Genomic DNA, 17891 nt, shown 5'->3' on the forward strand with positions numbered 1-17891 from the left:
AAACAGATAACCAACCCCTCAGGGACTGCCTTGTTTGGGAAGGTGAAGTAGACACCGTTGCATGACCTTCAAAGGAAGGCAGCCAAACCAAAATCAGAAAATCCCACAGGTTCAAGGGAATATACCAAGATTCTGTGAGCTTGAAGAATAGGCTTCTTCTGCTTGGCTTGCAGGTGAGGATGAGATGTGGATGTGACAGATGAAGGTGAGCCAGTGGCCTCACCCCTACAGGGTCCTGAGGCAGGGCATGTTGAGACTGTCAGCTTTTTTTTGTGAGCACAGAAGCTAACCAGCTTGAAAATCCAATGAAAGTATTAAGACCTGGACACCTGTCACATTATGAGAACACAATTGCAACAAATTCTTTTGGATTTGATCCATGTAATGAGGGCAGAAGAGTAAGGGAAGGTACAATCTGTCAAGTGCAGGGGAAGCTTCCTGGAAGTGAAAAGCTTTCTATTGCATTGACAGCTGTTCTACTTTAAAACAAGCTTGTTCTACTTTTCCTAGAGCTCTGTGCCCCAGCTTATGTTAGGTGCTGGAACACGTCTGGCAGCCACCAATGTGATGGTTATGGTGTGGCTAAAAAGTCTGCTGGAAGAGGAAAGTAAGTCCAGGATGGTCTTCCCAGCCTCTGAAATGATTACTAGGTGATTCTGTAACTGGTGAACACTGTGAATACTAAATGAGTGTGGATCTGCCACTTCCCTCATTGCTCTTTTTGTCCCAGTAAACTCAAGAAAGTACCTCCATATGTTTGTTCTTAGAGGCAGACCAGAGCCAATCCTGAGAAATCCTGGCTGTAAGGATTGCGGATTACACTTTGAATTCTGCCATTGCTAAATAAGGAGAGAGGAAGGAGAGACAAGTACAGCACAGAGCTCTCTCAGGGGACCTTTTACCAGCTGATAAAGGATGAGCTATCTGATGACTAGTTAGTTTATAGACTGCCTGAGGGAATGGCATGAAGCTGCGTCAGTGGAAGTTAAGGTTGGGTGTTAGGAAAAGGTTCTTCACTACAGACAGAACTACAACAGGCTCCCCAGGTTATGGCCCCCGTGAGATGGCAATCTTCCTCGAGATAAGCCCACACAGAAGACTGCTTCCCGGCCGCTCATCTGAAGCTTTTCTCTCCCTCTCTCATTCCTCTGGCTTTGTCCATCTGTGTCCCTCAGACAAAGGATTTTCCAACCCTTGACCAGGACTTGCTTGGGATGTTCGAATCCCCCCTGTGGCGCAAGTAGTAGAAGTGCCACTCTGCAGCACAGAGGCTTGAATCCCGGGGGTTGGACTCGATGATCTCTAAGGTTCCTTCCAACACGCACAAGACTATTACTATTACTATTGCTATTGCTATTGCTATTACTATTACTATTACTATTACTATTACTATTACTATTACTATTACTATTACTATTACTAACTATTACTATTACTATCACTATCACTATCACTATTACTATTCCAACTTGAGATGTCCTGTGATTCTCTGATTCCATGATTAAACCACCTGAGTCTGTTCTCTCATTTTCTGAAAAGGGGTCTATCTGAATTGCTACGGCTCTGAAGAGTACAATTCTACAGAAGTGAATTTGATTAGGCCCTTAGGGCTGCTTGAATCTCAGACTAGAACATTTTAAGGAGGAGGCACTTAAATCCTAGTTCTCAGAAAGCCTTCAACAACATAAATTTTCTGCTGTACATTTTTCGCATATAGATAACAGTTGTGTTTGGAAGAACAAATTTAAAAAAGCACTTGAATCTCTCACATGAAACTTCATTAGTCTTCTTCCTTGTCCTCAGTCTGCCTTCTACAGACTCTTATCTCCTGGTCCTGCATTTCCAAATGTGTCTCCCATGGGACTCTCATACAGAGAGGCGAGAAGAGAACAGATCCAAGGATAAGCAGTGTTGAAAGGTCAGTGCTTTTCTAGGCTTTGACTCAGAAATTTGTCCTTTATAGATTTTCAGACTCTGAAGCCTGCTATTTTAACTTTCTGAATCTCTGAAGAATACTTCAGGAAGATAAGATTTGGCAATCATAAAAATAAATGATTGGTAAACTTCAATTGGAACTTCCTACCCACTCCTTGCTCATCAGATTTCTTAACTCCGATCTGTTGGGATTAATAGCAAACAAATTAGGTGAAACAGCTGTTAGGCTGCTAAAGTTGTGTTTTCTAGTGGTACCAGGAGAGTCCTGTGTGAGCACAAGGGAGTGTGAAAATCCCCTCTGCTGAGACAATGAGCAGGTCCTGCTTATGGGGTTGGGGCTGATTGTGCTGGGGCAGACATGAATGCTGGTACATTTGTGTTTGACAGAGTTTCTGAATCAGCACAGCCTCTGCAGTTACATCTATACACAGTGTTTCTGGCTGACATAGCCTTTATTTGGATTTCTTTTTTAAATGAACTATAACTTAAGTACAGCTTTCAGTTATATATGGATAGCATTTGCTTTAGTTGTTGCAAAGAAAGTATCATTTTATATTGAGAGGTGTTTCCATGACTACTTTTACTGAAAAGGCAGCTGATGTTTCTTAAAATAATAAAAGAGCAGCCCCATCTTTATAGTCTGAGAGCCTCCCTGTCCCTTTGAAAGGGCCTCCTTCCCAGAGGATGCCAGCTTCCCTGGGTATAAACTGATACAGGCCAGAATCAGGTATCTTGCAAAACTCTTCTACTTTTTCTATAAAGAAAGAATTTATTGCAGATTTGAAATTTAGTTTTAGTAGAATAAAGCTCAGGTGTTATGCAAGAACGCTCAATATGCAAATTAATTATTCAAGATATTCCCTCTATCCACCAAAATTCCTCTGCTATGAAAAATACCCAAAACATTCCATATGAAATCTTATCTTTAAAACAGTAGGTGCTCTGCACATCGGTGCATCTGTTCATACCTTTCCCCACACAGCTTGCCTGTGTCAGCTGCTGTTAAGGCAGTGTCTCACAAATGGATGTTCCATTCCAAGAGCCCTAAAACCCTTTTAATCTTCCTCTGCACACCAGTTCCCAGAGAGCATAAACAAAATGAGTGATATATTGGAGTTTGGACTTTTAAAGCTAACAGCTGGCTCATGTTCTCATTGTGGTCTGTATCTGTGGAGATCTCTGGCCATTTTGTTTTCTATAAAGCTTCCATTTAGTTCAGTACACAGTGAAATACAGTCAACATTCAAAACTTTCACAAACATCCCTTACATTCCTTCATTCACCTTACACATAATCCAATACAAAGTAGCCTGAGGTTATTATTATCTATCAGTATTCACGTTTATGACTTATTCTGAATGACTGAGCACAATGTTACAGAGTATTGCACCCACATCTCCTGTAAGCAGTAGAAGTCTGGGTTCATAATGCAAGAATTTGAAATTATTTTCAAAAAATATCATTCTGACAAGGTTAAAACAAGAAAAAATGTTAACAGTAATTTCCATGGAAGAAAATATGTTTCTTATTGCTTCATCAATGATATGAAAGTTATATAAGCCTGACACTTGACCCTGTGGTCAGCAGCCTCCATGGTACTAGGTATCACAAGTGTTAGTGCCAAAGAATCTAAACTGTCACCTGAGTACACAGTGTGCCTTCTTGTTCACAGACAATGTAGGCAGAGAACAGCACATTTTCAGGTGTGCTACAGCAGAGGCATGTCAAAATATTAGGGCATGAATTCGGGGACATGAAAGCAGGTAGGTGAAATGAGGTTTTCAGTGGGAAGCAAACAAGCTGGAGGACAGAGTATTTCTGGTGAGTTTCCAGCAATTATTAGACTTCCGTGATTAACATGGGATTTTGTCAAACACAGAACAAGCTTCTGTTTGCTGAACCTTTAGGCTTTGTTAGCTCAAAGTGGAGGGTAGTATGTGAAGAGGCATCTTGGGAAAGTTGCGTAATACTTTAAGATAAATACTTTGGCTGGAGTGACTCTATTATACTGATGGTACAGGGGGCAAATCCTTCTGCACAGGTGTGAGGCTTGGGTCTGACATATTAGAGATGCAGTTTTTACTTCAGATCAGTGTAATCTCTTACTCACAAAGGTTACCGAAGGCACAGGTTCAGTAGAGAGGGAAGATAAGAACTGATTCCTTATTATAAAAGTTACTATCATTTATTTGCTGTGAAGATCAGAGAGAGGGAATCAGAAGTTATTTCTGGTGAAAGGACGTTTGTGATACTGTGATGACCTCAAATGGCCAGTGACTGAGAATCTCCCTTGTGTCTGTCACCACAAAGCTTATGGCCTGCAAGCTTAGGGTTTTGTTCAAGGCTCATCTTTGACAACCAGCAGATGAATAACTCATATCCTCATTTTGTCAGGTTAATACTTAATGGGAATGAACAGGTACCTGTCTTTGTCCAGACTGCAGTGCTATAGTGCTACAGCTGTAATAAAAGTATGGAATAAATATGAAAAGTTTAAATTTTCTATAATAGCCACAAGAGAAAAAGATGGTGAGCTGAGTCTTGCTAACAAGGTGCTCAGTAGGACATCACTGCTAAAAAACACACAATGTTCTTACCAGATATTGCACTGTGACATAAAATCGCTATATTTCCAGTTACAGGTCACTAAGGTTTTACTGTCTTATACATTTCTAATGGAAGTGATAAGTGGCATGAACTATGTCTCAGGGCTTCTGAAGTCCCCATTCTACTGCAGCACTTTACTAAGGAAGTTCAGGCAGAAAATGCAAAAAAGAATCCTTGTATGAGCTCATTGGAAAGGGGTGAAGGTTTAACCTAATGTAAAGCTGAGCTGTTAAATTGTCTATTGCTAAAAATGCAACTTATATAAATCTGCAAGTTTCCCACGCAATGCCAAATAATGTTAACTTAGGAAATCCTGGAGCTGTGGTATGTGGCAGGCTGTATACTCTGAGTTATGATCATTAATTATGAACATGATTTACAGTTCCTTCGGGATGAAGAGAGATTTGATGCCAGCATTTTTGACTTGTAAATACTCTAAAATATCTCCCACCATAAGAGAACTAGATCTTCTTTTTCCAGGCACGTAATGATTTGTATTAATTAGATGAATAAAGGACACTGCTGATATCTGGGTCCAGTAAAAATAAGTGAAAGAAGCAAATAAAAATGCAAACAAAAAAGGATCTGATATGGCACGGTGTAAAGTTTAATCCAAATAAGGATAAGAGTGTATCTTTCATAGGGCTTCATCAACATTAAAAATGTAGTTAAGCTGGTAAATGTACAACAGCTGGCAAATAGCATGCGCCAAGTCCTATTTTAGTTTAGTAAGAGAAAACTGAAGCTTATTAAGTGGTTGCTGTGATTCTGAAGACATCCTGGCAGAGATTCTAGAACATCTTTTTCTTTCTGATGCTATTAAATTACCGTACTTCATTAGGAGACCTGTGGCTTTGAAAAAGGAGGAATGCACAGCAAGTTGCTGGATTGACTAAAACAAAGCAAACAGAAAACCAAGAAAGGCAAATAAACCCATTCCACACCCAGTTAAATAAAATGGCCGAGAAACAGGTGTGAAAGCAATTCACTGTACAGTTCTGGTCATCTGCACAGACAGGAGAGTGTGAAAGCCAGTTTAATAACTCCTAAAGAGTTGAATTGCTGTATTTAAATACTAATTACCTATTTTCCTGAAATTGGCACCCATTTTAGAAATGCTGGTTCTGGTTTTTATAGAATCGTAAAAATCAGTCACTAAAATGAATGCCAATAGATTCTGAAAGCTCTATAAAAACTATAAGTTTTAGTTCTATCCTGTTTTTAAACTGAAAACTGAAAACACATCCTGGAGGGAAAAAAAAGAGCAAAAATCTTATTTCTGGGGGCTTCAGTCATCTATTAGGTTTTTCTACGGTTATTAGTTACTTGACCTCATTGCAGCCTTTCAATACCTGAAGGGAACTTACGCCCAGGAGGGGAGTAAACTCTTCGAAAAGGCTGATAATAGCAGGACTAGGGGAAATAGTTTTAAGTTAAAAGAAGGAAGATTTAGATTGGATGTTAGGGGGAAGTTCTTTACTAGGAGAGTGGTTAGGTCCTGGAACAGGCTGCCCAGGGAGGTTGTGGATGCCCCGTCCTTGGAGGTGTTCAAGACCAGGTTGGACGGGGCCCTGGGCAACCTGATCTAGTAAAGGTGTATGTTTGGTGGCCCTGCCAGGCAGGGGGGTTGGAACTACATGATCCTTGAGGTCCCTTCCAACCCGGGTCATTCTGTGATTCTGTGATTCTGTGATCTGTGAGTATCCTCAGGCACTGTGAGATAGATGGAAGACCAATTTAAATTACTGTTGAGATGTACTGCCAGAGCCTTCTCCAAGATGAATAAATCCAGCTCTTGCAGCCTTTCTTTGTAAGAGAGGTGCCCTCACCCTTGGGTCATCTTTGTGGCCTCCTCTGGACCCCCTCCAAAAGCTCCACATCTTTCTTGTACTGGAGTCTCCAGCCCTGGATGCAGTATTCCAAATGGGGCCTTGCAATGGCAAAGTAGATGGGGACGGTCACCTCCTTCACTCTTCTGGCCACCCTCTTTTGATGCAACTCTTGATACAGCTGGCTTTCTGAGCTGCAAGTCCACACTTCTTGCTCATGTCCAGCTGTTGTTCATCAGGACCCCCATGTCTTCAGCAGGGCTGCTGTCAATGAATTTTCCCAGACTGTACACGTATCTGGGATTGCCCCAACCTAATTGCAGCAGCTTGCACTTGTCCTTGTTGAAACTCATTAGGTTCTCATGGGCTCACTTTTCAAGCCTGTCCAGGTGGATGGCATCCCTTCCTTCTATTGTGTCAACTGCACCTGCATGGTGTCATCAGCAAACTTGTTGTGGGTACATTTGATGGTCTATGTCATTGATGAAGATATTGAAGAACGTCAGTTCCAAGATGGACCCCTGGGGAACACCACCTACAACCAGCCTCCACCTTGACACAGAGCCACTGGCCAATCCTCTGGCTATGGCCATCCAACCAACTATTTATCCAATAAACTCTCCAGACTTCAAGTTCATATCTCTCTGACTTAAAGGATATGAAGCAGGACCATATCAAAGGTCTTGACAAGTCCAGGCAGAAGACATCAGTTGTGTTCCTTTGTCCACAGAAGTTGTTGCTCTATCATAGAAAGCTACCCGTTGAACTAACAGAGCTGAATTTTACCCACCCATTAATGTCATGGGCATGGTAGTAATTCAAAGGTAAAGCCTTTGTATGATTTATAAGATTTTATGATTATACAGTCTTATTTTTTTATCTATTTGCATGACAGTTAATTTGGGATATATTATAAATACAAACATATATATATTTGGGACAGATATAAATATAAACATGACATAAATATCCTTATATATATACACACATATATAGTTTTAGTTTTCATCTTTACAAAGCAATAAATTCCTAACTGTAGAAATGAGAACATGAAATAACAAAATAAGATTCAATCTGGAATACCGTGGGCTGATACAGACGAAAAATGAATTCAAAACATATATATTGAAGTAAAAAATAAGAAAAAGTAATTGAAAAGCAGCAATATAGCAGAGACCTGAGGGTTGCAATAGACAGGAAATTATAAAGCCATTTCAAATGCAATATAGTAATAACTTACAGGGAATAATAATATTTTATCTATCTGAATGAAGATCTCAAAATGATTCATGGACTTTATACATTGCAATCATTTTTCACATGATTGGAAAACATTCATAGTCGAGGTGTTTTTTCTTATGTTGAATTCGCTTGTTACCCTTTAGAAACATACAGTTGTTTGTAATTAGGTCTTGCTGCTTGGATCACTGCTGTGTGGCAATAGGGTTGATGCCAAGACACCCAGTGCTGTGTGTCCAGCAGGATGAGAGCAGAGTGTTGGTATGTTTGGGGCAGCATTCCCAGCTGCTGGTGGGATTTCCCCTTCATGGCACCTCCTACCTTTCCTTCTGAAGTGCCTCAGTTTTTCAGAAAACACTCAGCTAGAGCTTTCCCCAGACAGCCCCAGAGGAGAGAGTGGGAGAGGAGGTTTCCTTGGTGGAGGTTTTCAAGCAAACCTGGGGTTGGTTTAGAGGGAAAATGTCTTATGCCAGTATATTGTGGGTTTACACTTTGCAAACAGAGATGAGCTTTGAGGGATACTGTAGTGCCTGGGTGATCCATGGATGTAACTAAGAAATTATAATTTTCACAGAAGATTCACTATTAAAAAAGGGCTGCAAACTCTTGATGGCTGTGCTTTTACTTAATTCAATAACCGTACAGCACCGTTTGCATCCACACAGATATCTGAATTGACCATTCAGAAAGCAGCACGAGGCTTAACCTGGGAAATACAGTTACAACAGCTGTCCTGTGCTACATCCTGGTGTTTCAGTTAAGGTTAAAGGCCCCACTGGAGTCTTGGTTTTCTACAATCATTAATCTTATTCAGAGTATTCAAATTATAAGAGTTGATTTCTCATCAGCATTCCATGTTTTTTTAGACTTGATAGATCTAGCTTAAACGTTCAGCAACCACAGCAGGACATAGTAGGGGATGCACAGAAAAACGTTCCTTGCTTTACACAGTAATTTTTCCAGAACTCTTTTTTTAAGCACTACTGCCTGCTACGAACAGTGTGGTAAACATCATTCTTGAGGAAACACCCAGCATTGGATGATAAGAGCAGCATGTGTGTTATTGGGACATGCAGTAGAAGCAGTCAAAGGATTTTCTCTCAGGGAAATTATTGTTGTGACTCCCTGACGCTCTGTGCCATCTGGGGGAAAAAGCAACACACTAAGAGGGAATACTTTCAAATACAGATATGAGTACTTATCATTCCTCTGCTGGTATGTGTGTCTGCATGTGTCTACTCACTGATTTTCCATTTATGCAACAGGGATTTTCCAGGAGGAGGTATTCACCACTGAAGTATTTGGATCCTGCAGCTGCAGGTTTAGAAGCTGGAGAGTGCCCAGATGTTTCCAGCTTTTGTCAGTTCCTGCGTTGGATGACTGCCCCAGCTCCTACAGCCAACACATTGCCCTTCCTCTTTTGGGTAGTAAAGTAAAAGGGTATTGTTTCTGCTGGGCTTGCTTTTGAAAGCAAAAGGAGCAGGAAAAAATAGTGTATTTTGAAAAATATTGTGTATAAGGCTCTCTTATGCCCTTATATAGAAAAGAGATATTCAAGAGTGCTTGAAACACACAGAACAGTTGAATGAGGATGGGACAGACTCTGAAATGTGGTTGCAGGATGTGTGCCCTAAGGCTACTAGCAATACCAGTACCCATGAGGATCATTTCTGGATGAAATTTGGAGGCTGTGCTGATAGACCCACTAGATGGAGAAATAGTTTCAGTGTAGGGTGACTAAAATGACATTGCTTCCCCGACATGTTGCACAATGCATATTTCAAGCCTGCTGAAGTATTACCTGTAATAGTACTATGGGCTCTGCTCAGCCACCCTGCCTGGCTCAGGACTCCAGAGCATCCAGGGTCCTCGAGGCCTCAAGTACACGCAATTGTATTCTCATTCTGAGTTAACTGCTAAAAGCATCCAAATACACTTGAATGGAAGATAATGCCACTCCTGAATGAAAATGAGTAAACACTGCTGAGTTCCTTCTAATTGTCACCAACTGACAAGGAAAAATAAGCTGTCATAAATAGTTGCTGGGAGGAGTATTATGTATGTCTACATCTGATGGCTGATAAGTCAAAATTATCAAGAAGAAAGGTGTTGCTCCGAACACTGGGCTGAAAGATAACCAAAGAAATGTTTTAAATATCTCTATTTTATTAAATGTAGGGGAAAGCAAACATTTCCTGGGAGGTGGCTGCATGCCTTTAACTGGAACTGAATTTAGGCCTAAAATTAGGATTGTTTTTCATAATGAAGGATTGTTAAGATGTAATGATTTAGTTGGGCAGGAGTTCCTGTTTGGTAAATACTTCTGTGAATTTGTATATCCAGACGGAGTTCCTTTGGTTGCATTAGTACATAGATGCATCAGATCTGATTTCTTATGTGGGCTTGGAGCTTTATTATCCAATGAACATGTTGGTTTGGTTCAGTCTGCAGTCTCAGTTTTGTTATGGTGAGTTCAGAATGGTGAATTTCATGGGAAGTCAGAGTGTACTGGAGGTGCATTTAGGGCTCTGTCCCTAAGATGCTACAAAGTGCATTTTACTCAGTTGGTCTCCCAGTCTGAAGTTTTAAATTACTCATATTTGTATAAAAAGCATGTTTCTAAATATATTAATACCCACACGTTTCTTTTCATCTTACTTTATGTAGCAATATGCCTTATGTACTGTTGGAAGTCTTTTACCAGAAAGATCTTTAAGCCATAGAATTAATAATTAAATGTTCTTTCAGAAGCACAGCATGTTTCTGTATACCAAGTTTTCCAGCACAGCAGAACATCACTGAAGACTGATGCAGAAAATTTTCTGAAGTAGCCCAGGTTGCTTACTGCCTTTTGACATTAGGGATTTTTACGAGATGATTATTAATCTTGCTAATAGCATTTTCTTCCAATTTCTCTCTTCCAAAGTGTTCAGATGGCAGAATAAAGGCCTGTCTCTAACATAAGTCTTTCTGGACTCCAGATTGACCTGTGTCAGGGAAGGACATGCTACTCTGTTTTGAGTAGCTACAGGAGTAGCATGAAGAACATGAGTGATATAACAAATGCCATGTCAGACAGCTCATCTCAACTGTGGAACAGCTTCCTTCCAAGACCTGTTGGCTAAATTATTCCTTATTATGTTGGTTGTTGAATGCTCTCAGCTATTCAAAAGCTTTACGGAAGGCATGTAATGAATTCAGCCTATTCCAGAAAATGGATTTAAAATGGTATGTCACACTCTACCAGACTTGGTGAAAGACTTGTCTAACCCACTAACCTATTACTGGATTTCACTGGGTGCAAAGACAATGAGTGACTGTACTTGCTCAGCGTGCTTTTCCTATTTCCAATAAATTACAACTGATGGGCTTCCACAGCAGTAGGTATTATATTTGTACATTACATCTGTTAGTGACCTTTTATTCAAGTAGTCTATCTGGTTGCTTCCTAAACCACTGTAGATCTGTAGCCATGGCAGCATTTCTGTAGCTCTTTGAGGCATTTCCCAGTTCTCTCTTTCCCTCATTTACGACTCCAGGGACTTTTATCAAACCCATTTTATCCACTATATTTTCAATTCTAGAACTGAAGTGCAGCTGTCCATTTAAGTGTCCATGTTCCTGTTACAGAAGCTGTTCCATCATGGCTGAGGTCCTACAGGCAGCATTTCTCTGTGTTTTCCAGATCTTCTATACCTTTTCAAGACTAGAAGTTATAACTGTGTACACTGAACATGAAGTAGGTATTGTACGGTTTTATGCAGGGAACACAATCACCTGAATACATGGGCCTTGTGCTGCTCAGAAAGCAAACTGGAGTTTCTATCAAGGTCTTCAACCCACATTCTTCCCTTGCTGCATTTATACTGAGGGTGGAGGGAAGCATTGTACTGCAAGGTCACCGGAGCAGAACCTGCTGATTGCTCAGCACCACACAAACAACTAAAAAGAAATAAAAACCCATTATGTAGAGAAAGACTCATCTTGAGAGAAATCACCACATATTCAGAAAATCATTTGAAATCCATTTGTGCAATCAAATAATTTTGAGGCTTACCATGTAAAACCGATCTGTGGGAAATGAGTGGTGGAATTAAATGGATTCAGAAAGTGAACTTGACAGTATCATATTTTATGCCTTTATCTCTTCATCTATATGTTTTTCTGTAGACCACAAACAGTTCAGCAATAAATCATACTTCTTGTTCTCGGATGTCTTTTCCTGTAAGTCAACCTCTTTTGAGCTCCAATTAATTTTGTCTTATTATTATACCTGTAGTGCAATTTGCAGTGTGGTTTTCCACTTCTAACACAACATCTGTTCATGTTCACCTTTTTTTACCAAGAAGGAAATAGACATTTTGGGCAAAAACTTATGTCTATATCTTCCATGCAAAAAGCAAACATAGTTAATCACTTCAAAGAATACAAGGCTGTGTCAGTGTAAGCATGGTTAAACAACTTTCCAGCATCCCAGGTTGCTACATAGTTCTTTCTATGCCCATGAAAACAGATGAAACAGCAAGCGCTCCCATCATTCTCTCTGTAGTGTAAATGTACACTTAACCTATTTCGTTTTCTTAAGCTTGATGTCCAGAGGTAAATCAGATTAAAAGATTAATTTGGACACCTAAGATAAAATGCTGGATTCTGTTGAAGATTGTGGCCTTCAGGGATATGAGGTTTCCCAAGGTTGCAGAGGTGCTGCTTCTGTTTGCCAGCTCCCCTGTGACTTTGGGTGTACTCAGGAATATTGCCCATCCTTTCTGTGTAGATTAGAAAACCCATGGAAAGTATATCTAATAGTGGCTATGGGTGACATTTTGATAGCAGAAGAGTTTTTGCCTCTTTAGTAGTTCCACAGGGCTTGCCACTTCATTTTTGGAACTGTAAATAGAAGCAAAATAGCATCAGTGTTAGTAATACATGCCTTCAATCAACTTGGCTTAAAATGATGGCTTCCTAGAAATATCACACAAACACCCGAGTTGATGAAATATTATCTAGCAGTGCAAGGTGAAGCTCTTTGAAGTTTGGAGAGGTTACAGGAAAGCTCTAGTGTGGAATGTGGTTGTGTCAGTTGGATTTTAAGTACTCCTGCTCAGCTGCCTGCATTGTGGATGCCCAAATGCTGCCAAATGCAGAATATTTTTACTCCGAAGTTCCCCAGGGGCTCTCTGTGCAAATTCAAAATAGCTTGGCATCTGTCTCAGATCTGTGTAGCTAGTAATTATGCATGGAAAAATACCTAATAGTATATCTGCGCTGAGTACTCCCAGGGGAACACCCTCCTGCCAATCCACGTTCTTTGGGAGATGTGGAACAGGGAGACATGGCAGGAGTGAACACGTTCCTTTCTAATTGAAACTGTAACAATGCACAGAGGAAAAAAAAGGATTTTTTATTTATATATATAAAGCATATGTATACAAGAATCTGTGCAACACAGTGTGTTCTAAAGAACAGAAATCAGATTTTGTTTATTTTCCTCGCTCCAGATAATTTCCTTGGTCAATAGGCTCTTGAATCATCTTCCTCACAGCTCATTTCCCTCCTTCCTCATTTCTTCTCCCATGTCCTCCCCTGTTGCTGCCCACCACAGAGCAACAGTCTCCTTCACTTATTTCCTTATTATTCTCTTTCACTTATCAGCTCTCCATACTAAGGTCACTGCTTCTATCTTGTCTTCACATCCCAAGCTTTTAAGGAAGAGGGGTTCAGAAAGCATGCAGCTTTTACATCTAAGCCCCTGAAGGCGGTTCACATACAGTATGTCTACATATAGAAATATGGGAGGGTAAGAGGCAATAGAGAACATACACATTTAGCTCCAATTATGTTCTATTAACTGTAGGAAAGGGAATTTTTCAGCAAATTAATGTGCTTTTTCTTAGTTACTGTGACAGTACATCCTAACTCTCACACTTCTAAGTGCAAGTCCCTCCTTCAAACTAAGCAGGCAGAAGAATTTCTTCTTAAAAATGCCATAAGGAATTTTTTAACTTAGGCAGGACATCTACTTTCCCTTGACCTTATCTGGGGCAACAGCCACAGCTGGGTTATTACAGCTTACATCTGAGAAATGAAAAAGGGACCAAATTTCCTATTGACCTAAAAATGTACAGAAACTGCATCTGCTTAAGCTATTGGCAAAACTGGCTGTTCACATCTTTCTCTAAAACATTTCAGGAAGATAGTACTTTCAAATGCTCAGAAAGAGCAACGAAAAGGAATGTTCAAATCACGTCAGCTTAGGTAATGCTGATCACACAACACTGAGCATGATGGCTATTTCCATAATGATAACAACCTATGCTTTAGCAGAAAATGTGTTCTCTGCATTGCTCAGTTGTACATTTGGGTCCATTGAGTAACCCCAAGTGGTACTGGGATGCGCTTCTGCAATTTTCTTGACTTTGTCTGCTGCTTTAAACACAAATGCCCAGTATTGTTCAGCCATATGGAATTTAACACAGTGATATGAGGCAGGACAAGATGACCTGCCACTGTTTTATGTGGAAATTAGAAAACCTGAGGATGTGCAGTGCATGGAAGTAGGGAATAATGATTCCCTTCTGAAGCACTGGATTTTATCAGGAAGGCAAAAAAGGATATATTCAATTCCTATGTCTATTTTTTAAAGAAACAATCTAAGAGAAAAAAGAAAAATCTTTAAAAGGGTATCAGCAGAAGTGAACTGCCCAGCTGGCAATTGAAGATGACTCAATCCCATCTCTACCTCCCTGCAGTATTGGCACAGCCCAGGCTGGGTGTCCACTCTGTGCCCCTTAACACCCAGAGGTGTTTTGCAATATCTGCTTTCAGCCCCAAACATGGCAAAAATCTCAGATAGTAAAGTTCAGCAGCACTCTGCACACAGTCTCCTTGTTTAGCCAAGTCTTTCCCTAAACAAGTTGGCTTAGGAAAATATTTGGGGGAACTTCTGCTAGGGTTTCAATTGAATCAGCTTTGTTTAGGCACAAGAATTTTATAAAGAGAGCATTGAAGAATAAAGCAGTGCTGGCTGGAGCTCTGCTGGCCTAGGGGCGCATGCTTTGCATCACGGGTACCCAATGGGAAAAAGCACAGCAGTGCTGTGTGTCTGTCCCTAGTGACTGCAGGCTTGTCATTGCATATCACTCACGTTTGTCTTGCTGCTTCCCCTCTAAGCACTTTACATCTCTCTGGCTGTATTCCCAAGCTGCATCTCACAGCTCTGCCTTGCTCACCAGAGTCCTCGCATTACCTTTACATAGGGCAATTCATGGTGTTGCCATGGTAAGTGTTGTTTGTTACCTGTTACAGCTGGGGAGGATGGAGAAATGGTATCGTTTATATTAAGAAAACATGCTTGAGGAGTGCATGAACTTTTGTTATCTGGATTCTGGAAAAAAAGTTGGGTTTGCCTGCTCTGAATGCACTCAAACTGGGTAGTGCCCATTCCTCAGCAGTGACTAACCTGCCTGGGATTCCCGGGGATTGCTTCTCCTTCCAGGTAGGAAACAGCAGCAAATATTTTGCTTCTCAAAGCAAAAATATCTCAGTGACCAGGGGCAGAGGAGAAGGGACTTCAGGCTGGCAGAAGCTGAGCAGCTGGGAGGATCAAAAGCCACTGAAGGCAGTGCTGCAGGCAGAGCCCGCATCACACCAAGATTTTGCCTGGAAATTGGCTTTATGCCATTAATAAGAACAGGAAATACCTCTTGTTTTCTCTCAGAGGGGGAACATTAAGTAATGGCTTTATCTTAATTTGTCAGGCTTTGCCCTAGGGACTGAAATTAGATGGCTGGAAGCCAGTGGAGTAGTCGAGAACCAAAGCATTAACACTCTGATAAAAAAAATAAAAAAATCATTTTAATTAGTTTTCCAGCTGAAAAATAATGAAGTTCTACATGCCAAAAATCTGAAATGGAGTAATGGAAAGGCCTGTGCTTATACAATAGGGCCTGATCGCAATCTCAGGGCTCCATTTGTATTCGTTTGTAGAAAGAAACAAAGGAAGGTGTTTGGATTCTCTCTCTTTATATAAAGCCTCTGCTCCAGCACTCAGGGCTGGTCTTGAACCAGGCTTCCCACAGTCTTGCTGCCAAATCTACAAAATTTTCCTGGCTGATGTTCAGGAAAGTACTGCTCGAACTCTAGGATGGAAAGTTGAAAGGCTTTGCCTGGATACACTGAAACATATACAAACAGTGCCTGACGTATGGCATTGATTCATCCTGCACAGGCTGTCCCCACGTATCCCGGGGGAAGGGAATTGTAAAGCTCTCTCTGATCCCTTCGGCCGCGGGTTTGAGATGCTGGCGGGAGGAATCATCCTAAACACCCATGGAGGCACTTCCCTGTGGGGATTAGGAGTGCAGAGCTGGGCTGCAGCATGGGCTGGGACAAACAGCTCAGAGACATTGCAAAGATAATTCTATGGTCCAATATGCCATTAGTCACTGTGAGTAAGAGGCTGTCCTTACTTAGCTGGTTAGTCACAGATGCCCCTGAAAACCTCTCTGCCCAGTGAAGTGCTTAGTGAATAGAAGTGCCTCACTGCCATGAGCAGTGTAACAGATTCTCACCCTGTTTACCGCATCGCGTTTCTGCAAGAGATGTTACCTGTGGGGTGAGCCTGTCCTGTCTCCCTGGTTAGCAGTGTGCAGGCTGTTTGGGGTCTGTCCTGACAGGGGTGGCAAGGTGCCGTATCAGCACAGCCATACCATTCTCTGGGCAGACCACATATCCCATGATGTAGTTTTCCAGCTCAGTGATGATTTCATAGAATCACTGAGGTTGCAAAAGACCTCTAAGATCATCTAGTCAACCATCAGCCCATCACCACCATTCCCTGTAAACCACGCTCCTGAGTGCCACCTTTCCATGTTTCTTGAACACCTCCAGGGACAGTGACTCTACCACCTCCTGGGCAGCCTCTTTCAGAGAAGAAATTTTTCCTAATATCCAGCCTGAACTTCCCCTGGTGCAACTTAAGGCCATTACCTCTCGTCCTATTGCTGTTACCCAGGAGAAGAGGCTGACACCCACCTCACTACAACCTCCTTTCAGGGAGCTGTAGAGAGCAACAACATCTCTCCTGATCCTCTTCTCCAGACTAAACAATCCCAGTTCCCACCCCTCCAGCCTGTGATGTGTGCTTGTCTGCCCACAGCTTGTTTATTTGCTCTTCCGTAAACAGCCAGGACACAAAAGGGCAAAGACCCACCATTCACTCCTCATTCCTTAAATCTACCTTTTTGTAGAGAGTGATACCATCAGGTTTCAGCATGGTTGAAGAGCACTAGTTCTTGCTGCAGTCAGTATGACACTGAGGATCCCAGTGTAAAAGCAGCAATCTCCCCAAGGCAGGACTCCATGAGAAAGCACAGTGTACTCTATTGTCTGTTCTTCGGGTTAGAAAAATGTGAGTTATGCAGCAAAAAGCATTGAACTGTCTTAAAAAACAAGCAGTGGTTTATGTTTTTATACGCTGCTTGGCATTTTCAAGCTCTGGGTCAAGTTGTTGGGCTGCTCTGGAGGCTGGCATGTCACTTTTGATATAATTCATTTTTCTGTACAAATCATGTAGTTTTGGAAGCAAAGACTTCCCAGATACCAGCAAATATATAGCAACACTTTGCTAGTAAAGAAAAAATAGTATGAAATGTTGAGGCTAAGAAAAAAGTATTTACACATATTTGCCATATTGCCAATCCAAAGGATTGCAAATATGAAGCGAATAAGCAACTCTGTTCATAACATTAAAACATGAGGCATTAGTTGCTTGCACCCTTGAATAAGCACGAGGGAGATAACAAGCTCCTAAGTCAGACTGCTGTGCTCCATGATGTGATCAAAGTGTAAGACCCTTAGAAATAAGTGCATTTGGTCAATGTATGAATGTAAGGGGATATCCAGAGAGAAGCGTGGTCTTTACCTTCATGGACAGCTTTATTCAAGATCTGAAAAGGTTTCAGTCATCATTCTGGTGAATTAAAGCTTTATAAAACTTGTGATAGAGTTTTTCACAGCATTTCTGTGATTCAACCGAAGAACTCTAACTGAATGTTGTGCATGTCCTTATTGCTCTCTGTACAGGTGTTGAACAATCTGGTCTCAGACAACCTTATGATACACTGCCAAAAGCCAACTAAAAATGAATGAAATAATTTTCAAACACTATTTATTCGTATGATCAGTTGCTATTAGGATATCACGTGTCCATCAGTAGAAACTATCCACATCACAACACAGAGAAACATCAGTGAGCTTTAAGCCACACCCACTGCTTTGTGT

General features: G+C 41.1%; 1 long non-coding RNA gene across 1 annotated transcript; it reads left to right on the forward strand.

The window, feature by feature from the left end:
• Window positions 1–945: 945 nt before the first annotated feature.
• Window positions 946–9416, forward strand: LOC116653364. The gene is made up of 3 exons (XR_004307025.1): window positions 946–1046; window positions 1804–1918; window positions 8876–9416. It is a non-coding gene; the product is annotated as an uncharacterized LOC116653364 (long non-coding RNA).
• Window positions 9417–17891: the final 8475 nt, after the last annotated feature.

The sequence above is a fragment of the Coturnix japonica genome, chromosome 1, assembly GCF_001577835.2.
Source record: "Coturnix japonica isolate 7356 chromosome 1, Coturnix japonica 2.1, whole genome shotgun sequence".
Classification (NCBI taxonomy): Eukaryota; Metazoa; Chordata; class Aves; order Galliformes; family Phasianidae; genus Coturnix; species Coturnix japonica.